The 8,203-nt window shown below is 39.9% G+C and overlaps 1 pseudogene; it reads right to left on the bottom strand.

Moving 5' to 3' along the window:
- Nucleotides 1-1,087: 1,087 nt before the first annotated feature.
- On the bottom strand, nt 1,088-5,357 carry LOC118561796 (annotated as a pseudogene).
- Nucleotides 5,358-8,203: the final 2,846 nt, after the last annotated feature.

The raw sequence follows: 8,203 nt of genomic DNA, 5'->3' as shown, positions 1-8,203 counted from the left end.
TCTGTTAACCTGTCAGACAAGATGTAGGACAAATGAATGCCTGTAACCTTAAAAACAGAAAAACAGAGGTTCCTGTCCTGCATTCTCTTTATTCTTACTGACATGAAAAGTAAAGGAAAACGAATAATCACATAAAACAGCCGATGGTGAAACATGAAGTTGTATAACTGGTTGATGCTAATCTCCACCAAACAGGAACTTTGATAAGCAATAGTTGACTTAATGGAAATTAAGTCATGCAGAGTTACGGAGGACGATGATGCTCTACCGGCTAAAACATGTAAAAATATTCAATTTAAAAAAAAAAATTTCTTTTGTTTTTTTGGGTGGTGAAGAAATCATACCCACAACCTTGTGATTAGGCCAAACCAGCTTCAAAGTGCAACTAGGAAGTCAAAGTATTAATACATTTAACTAGACTTAAACACATTTGTTAGTATCAACTTTTCAAAGTACCAACAGCCATATAAAGATTTTGAAGCAAGGTTGAGGCATCAGTTTGTTGTGTGGTATGATAGAAACCACAAAAAGATCAAAACAAACCTAATGTCCTTTGTTAAGGATGTTATTTAATTATCAATTCAAGTTTTATTCTAAATTGAAACTTCCAAATTTGAAATTGGATAAATTAACAGAAAGGTTTCCACATATTGGAATCCTGAGTTGGAAAGTTAGGTGTTTCCAATCTACAGTTTTTCATGAGCAATATCTGTTATGGGCCAACACAGGGCAGTGCATAATTGTGCAATGGAAGAAATGTGTTTTTTGCAAGCTCAAATCTGAAAAGTGTGTCATGAATTTGTCAGAACCACATTTAATCAGACAGCCCTTAATAAAATTCAATGCACTCAATTCCCTTCAGATGTCACCAGATTAAAAAAAATGCCAAGAGGTTTGTGGTTTTGACATGAGGAAATCAAGAAATGTTTAAAGAAAATGTATTATTTTGCAAGGCAACAATTTTTTTCTCAAACATTACATTCAATCCTCTTTTAGTGAATATGCTGCTACAGTGTTTGAAAATGCAGACTGCAAATGTAAAAATTGTTACTAGCTTGTATTGCTTAATTATAATAGTTAGCAGGGTCACTGAGAAGTTTAATTAGTACATCCCATTGGTTCTGGGGACCATTTAGGAGATTTTTTTATTGCAGCTTTGGTTTTACCTCAGAAAAATCTCCTTTATCTGCAGCTTGAATGGCATTCTGTGCAATATAGTTGCGAAGAACCACACGGGTATTGTTGCTGTTCATCACTCTGAGCCTCTCTTGTTTAACAAGGTGCAAGTCAGTTGTGCCATCACACTCTCGGCCCAAACGCCTCCTAGTATACCGGCAGCAAATGTAAAATGACAGTTCAAAGGAGTTGTAACATGGTTCTGACCCCTAAAGAAATCATTCTAATGCCTGTATAAATCTTTAAACTTTATATTTTTTTGAAATTGTTTCAGGCTCTACCACATGTATTTGTTATTTTGGGGCTCTGAAATGATCCCTTGCTATTTTTCCTTGCCTGTATCTGCAAATTTAGCTGACCCAGTCATCACGCTGTTTCTCTTTAAGCTCATCCTGATCCGTCTCGAGGAGCTCTTTCAGCCGGCCCATGAGTTCCAGCTGCAGGGCCACATCTGGCCTGTCTGCCACCATTCCGAACATGACTGGGTTGGTTTGTGCCATGGACAGAATCATTGCTAGTTCACTGAAAATGAATAATACAGCAGGGTTGAAAGTTGTTTAAAAGGGAGGAATACATCTGTACATTAAGTTCTTGGCCCAGGTCTTTAAATGGTACAAATACACCAGTCAAGCATAACAATATAACTACCTCCCTAATATTGTGTTGGATATCCTCTTACTGCCAAACCACTCCAACCCATCATGGCAGGGACTCCACTTGACCTCTGAATGTGAGTAGCCGTGGCTGCCAATGACCCTATCGCCTATTCACCACTGTTCATTCACTGGACCACTTTTGAAAGATACTGACCACTGAGAACTGGGAACAGCCTGCAAGTTTTGCAGTTTTGGAGATGTACCTAATCCATCCAAATTATTGAATTCAGTTGTTCAAACACCATGGCCTTAGGCTCAAATGGTCCAGCACCTAGGAATGCCGACTGTTTACATACATATTTGTGGAAGAACGTGTCTCTCTCAGGATCTCCGCGAATTACAGGGTGGTACCATGATAGCATGCCATCTGTAAAAAAAAATCTAGTCATTACATTTTCTTGCTATAAAATTTGCTGCAATCAGCTGCTAGTGGTTTTATTAAAACGAGGAAGAAATAGGGACTGTGAGATCAATAAAGTCTATCTTATCTTATCTTAGCTTTGTTTGGCCTTCAGATTTCTTAAGAACAGTGCACAGAGAGCTTTATGGAATAGGTTTCCATGGTGATGAGATGCATTCCCAGCACCCCACCCACTAAACAAGTGCCATAAAGAGGCAAAAATCTCTGTAAATTACATCAACAGTCAGCGGCCACAGTGTTCTGCCTGGTTGGCGTTCTTTAGTGTGATCAGTTGCAGCTGACACTGTTAACTTATCAGTATTATCTTGGTAAGACTGTGGCGCAGTGGGTAGCGCTGTTGCCTTGCAGCAAGAAGGTCCTGGGTTCGAGTACACCCCTGGGTCTTTCTGCATGGAGTTTGCATATTCTCTCTGTGCATGCGTGGGTTCTCTCTGGGTACTCCGGCTTCCTCCCACAGTCCAAAAACATGACTGTTAGGTTAATTGGCTTCTCCAAATTGTCTTTAGGTGTTGTTTGTCCTGTCTTTGTGTTGCCCTGCGACCTGTCCAGGGTGTAGCCCGGTGAACGCTGGAGATAGGCACCAGCAACCCCCGTGACCCCATGAGGGATTAAGCGGTTTGGAAAATGGAATGGATCTTGGTAAGACTGTCTTCCAAAACGTTGGCATTGAAGAAAACAAGAGGTCAGACAACAAAAAGGACTTGATTTGAAAATGTCCAGTAGTCAAAGGAGACTGAATTAACATTCAGTGAGAGTATATGGTGGGACAGGGGCACCCTCTAGTATCATTTTATAGCTGTTTTATGAGAAACTCTTCCACCATACATGTCTCACCGGTCCTCCATCGTAGGCTTATTAGCCACCTTTAACTCCTCAATGGAGGCACACTGCTCTACGATGAGGTCTGCCACAGGCCCTACAGTGACCCTCTCATCGTCTCCTTTCTCGGGCCAAGGTACACGACTCAGCAGGCGGAACGTATTAGTGAAATCTGCCCCTGCATTAAAAAAAATAATCACAATTAGCTCGGGGCCCAACACCTCGGCCAGGTGGGTCAGGTTCCAGTGGCACACAGCCGGCTGGGCTTGGTACGAATAGTGCCTTCTCTTGTCTGAGGCGTTGCAGACAAAATCTGGGTCAAATCTGTCAGAAACATGTCTGCCTCTAGTTAAAATGCCAAATGTTTTTCCACATTTAATGGCATACAATATATTCTGAATCATTCCACTGAAAAGACCATAAAGCCATTGAAGAGAAATATGTTAAAAATAAATAAAAAGCTACAATAACCTAGTTGCAAAAGTCTGTGGTATGTTAAACTCAGATTTAGTTGAACCGTCTACTTGTTGTGTTCTAGCATGCAGTCTTCCTAGACACAAACCTCCTATCATTTATAAAATAACTGGTGGCATAGATGAAGTGTCAAGTCTCCTCATTTGCAACATAAATCTGGCACTTCTAAAGTCATGAATAGACCTATTATGGTCCCGATACCTTTCCATGAACCCAAAGGGGCCATAGTCCAGAGTTAGACCAAGGATGCTCATATTGTCTGTGTTGAGGACACCGTGGCAAAAACCAACACACTGCCACTGGGCCACCAGCTTGGATGTCCACATCATCACCTGGTAGTGAACAAGTCAGAATCAGTCCCACAAAGGTGATGCAACACCGACCGAGAAAACGGCGAGGTCTTACCTCCCTGAAAAATGACAGATTTCTCTCTTTCCTGTTGCTTTGAGCCTACTGAATGTGCAGATAGAAACTCTCAATCACGTAATCCAGGAGCTGAGCACGGATGTCGTCCCGCCCTGCGCTCGGGCCTTGCAGGCCAGAGAATTCATCTCGGCCCTGGAAGATCTGGAAGGAGCCAAATCTATTGGTTTACAAAGAGAGAAACAACAGATGGAACTAACGGCAGCTTTTTATTGAGGCAATGTTCTGTTTGTTATTTACACAGAAGAGTCCAAAAACCTAATGAAGGAAGGAGCGAGGCGCATGACAACTGAGCAGCACTCTGAAACCCGTTCACCGTTGTTGGGAGGATCTCTGCTGACGTGGAGATCAGAGGTAACGAGGGAGGCTGCTCGGGTGGTGGGGATGCCCAGGGCAAACATGGCCTCACTGCAGAGGAACTCCCTGATGCTGAAGCGAAGCACTTTCCTGCCATCACCGTTTCTCAAGGGAACACAAGACAGAATAATTTACACATCCGTGCAGAAATAAAATTACCTCTTAAACCGTTCCCCGTGTTGTCATGTTACATCATCAAACTTCTAGGTATGGCACAAGGATTTGATGCTGCGGCAAAGTGTGGCATGGTTTTGCACTTTTGCTCTTTTCTCTGATAAGCTTACATTTAAAACGAGTGCATCCAGTTGCCTCGAGAGGAAGCCTAAATAAGTACAGTCCAGCTGTGCACAATTTAGGCCTCAGATATTAGATAACACCAATGAACAAACAGCTTCATGAAGAACAAGGAACACAGCAGAAAGGTCAGGCAGAAAGGTTAAACTGTGGTATTGAATAGAGATACCAAAATCCCAAAAAAATATGTTCACCACTATTCTCCATTCAAACTTATGAGTACATTCACACAGAGCTGGGTGTGTAGTCTACAAAGTGTGTAGTCGGAGGGCTGAGTACAAATGAAGTTAGCACTTTTTAGATATTTATTAGTAAAACAATTCAAAAACCTCAAATAATTTCCACTCCTCTTTACATTGATGGACTATTGTGTTGGTCCACCACAGAAACTCTCTGGAAAACACAATGATGTGGTTGCAACATCACAAAATGCCATCAAGCTTACGTTCTGCTTTATGAAAAAAGGAATGTGGAAATGTGGGTAAATGATACTCCGGGGCCAGAGGATCGCCCGACACGTCTTGGACACTCAGGCCCAGCAGAGACAAGGCCGACTGGGACAACGGCACGAATCTGGGCCGGAGCAGCGGCCGAAAGGAGCAGTATCGGGAGAAACACGCTCCCGGGACGGTCCTGGAGCCGGGCTGGTCTGAAGCATCTACCGGCAGCCTTTGCAGCGCGGTGTTGTTAAAAGCGAGTTGTTCCAGAGTGGAGGACGCGCTCTGGGAGGAATCCATGGAGCAGAGAAGGTGTTTATAATATGACCAAGGCTGACAGCAGGCGTCTGCCTCACTCTGTGGGGCACCCTGGGAGAAGTCAAAGCGTTACGTGTTTCTTAAACATGAAAGAAAAATGTGGACGTCATAATCATATTAATTTGTAGGCTTACGACTTTTAATCACATAATCTCGACTTTCAAAATAATGACAAACTTATCATGCTGACTTTTCTAAAGCTCAGATTTCAGACATTTAAATGTCAAATTATAACTATAAATTTAAATCTCATTGGGAATATTGTTGAACGAAAATGAGCATCGCCAATTTGAACTTTTAAAATTATAAGAATTTGCGACTTTCTGTCTCATAAGTTATGGAGAGTCAAAGGGGACACAATTAAATAAGTAAATATATCGTGAAATAAATAAATGTGAGTTTACTATGACACAAAATGTACCATTAAATGTCCCATCAAATAACTAAATGTACCATACTTTTAAATATATCATTTAATAATTCAGTATACCATTAAATAATGAAATTGACCATTAAATATTTAAAGGTGCCAATAAATAATTAAATACTTATAAAATACTTAAAATATTTAAAGTATTTAAATAATTAAATACTTTAAATTTATATGACATTAGAAGTTAAATAAATTCATTTAAAAATCGATATTATTTCACTCTGTTGTTATTCATTTCATGGCTTCAGTGTCATGTAACTGACATTCAGAATTATCCAATTAAGATTTAATAATTTATAATGAAATATTTAATTAGCTTTTTTTTTTACTTTATTTGCATATTTATGATATTCAATACTCATAATAATTACATTTGTGCATATAGTTATGTTGCATGTCATATGCTCGAAACCCAAATTATGAACTTTTCTAACATAATGATGATGTTCAGACATAATTATGACTTAAACTTACAACTTTGACTGGGTCTGATAAGTGTAGCTTTGAAAGCAGTGATTAACTGTTTTTCTCATATATCTGAATCATCTTTTGGTGTGGCTTTTGAACTGAATTTTCTAGACTTTGAAAGTTGTTAATTATGAAATGCTAAGATTTCTTTATTGGCTGGCTCAAACGGCGTTTTGTTTTTAAAATGACCTGTTATTATGGACCATAAATCAAATTTAAGCTCATTGATTTTGTCTGTTGTTACAAAACCTTTCCTTAAAAAAATTATAAAACGAAAGAAAAACTCAGAATGGAAGGTTTATCTGCAATTTGGAGTTTAAAGCAGAAGCTAGCATTAATGACATGGGAAATGTCAGAGGCAGTGAACCAATGACCAAAGATCCAATATTCAAAAGGTTATTTATGTGTGGGGAGGGGGGACGGGGACGGAGGTGGGGGGACGTGGGGGGGGGGGGGGGTCCCTATCCTCATCAACTAGTGCCTGTTGGTGAGGATGTCACTGATCCAGGAATGGTGCAGATAATCCCAGGTTATTTAGCTTCGGTGTGGTAGCATGGTGTTGAAGACTGAGCTGAAGTTCACAAATAGCATCCTACATGTTGGAATGCTGCAGATGAATCAGTTGTGTGAAGTGACAACAAAATAAAATGGTAAACAAGAAGGCACAAACAATAAGAAAAAGGTTAAAAGTATTTGCAAAATTACGGAAAATGCAATACAGTGGGAAGATTAAAATTCATGGGAAGTTTGGAGAAGTTAGGGCAGGTGTTGGAAGAAACTAAATACGGATAAGGACTAGATTACGGCTGGAACATTTAGGACTCACTGCAACACTACAGGTAATAGTTAAACATGACACAAGAAGATAGGGATTCTGTGAGTGTGAAACAACAGAACATGTAAGTAGGACGAAACAGAAAAAAAAACAGAATTAAAGAGAAAAACATAATTATTAAAAATTCTTGAAGAAGAAAAAGGACCTTATATGTCATTTGATTGAAGTGAGTAAGTCAAATATAAATTTTTAAACTTGCTTGTCCTGATCCACACCCCTTACCGGTTGGTCGCGGTAGTGCACTAAATTGCATTAAAATCGCCATTAAAATCCCGAAGAAGAAGAAGAACAATCCACTAGAGTTAGCGGTTGGAGGCACAGACGTCGGCCGTTTCTCAATTCACGAGAACGCGAGTCCGTACTCGCGTTCTCGTCAAGTCTGTTCTCGGTAAGAACACAGGAAGATCGGACTTGACGAGAACGCGAGCACGCAGCACGTATTGTGCATTGGAACAGAAGTATACTCGTGACGTCATCACACCCACAGCGCTTGAGCATTCCTTTAACGTTCAAAACTATTTATACACTACACCATCATATCTTATTGAAAACGTTTTTTATTTAAATTAATTTCTAAAAAGTATAAAAAATATCTAAAATAATTACAGAACTGTGGGTATAAAACCAGCAACAGCGTGAATTTCTTTGTGGGGAGTTGTAATTGTTGTAGTTGCAGAGGCGATTGAATCTTCTTTAAAAATCAGCACTTTGTAGAGGCAAAATGAGCGATACGAGCAATATTGCTGTTGCTTCGGTCGTTGGTCAGCTTTACCAGCAGGCTGAAGAGGAGGTGATGCAGCTGAGGAGACAAATCCGAGCAAGGAGAAGATTGATGCGGCAGAGGAGGCTCATAAGGCTTTGCTCACCCATCTATTGCCAACTGGTAGGCATTTTAAGATTGACAGCCTATTTCCTATACTTTTATCTTTAAAAAGACATTGATGATGATATTAAAAACGTGATCAGGTTGAAATTGTGACTATTTTTCCTATATTAATAAAAATGAAGACCCAGTTTTAACATTAATAACAGTAGGGTTAAGCTACTTTATTGCACCTCCTAACCTTCACAGCATTGATCATTAAGAAAGGG

This window comes from Fundulus heteroclitus, unplaced genomic scaffold (genome assembly GCF_011125445.2).
Source record: "Fundulus heteroclitus isolate FHET01 unplaced genomic scaffold, MU-UCD_Fhet_4.1 scaffold_718, whole genome shotgun sequence".
Taxonomy (NCBI): domain Eukaryota; kingdom Metazoa; phylum Chordata; class Actinopteri; order Cyprinodontiformes; family Fundulidae; genus Fundulus; species Fundulus heteroclitus.
This window is presented reverse-complemented; position numbering and strand designations above follow the sequence as displayed.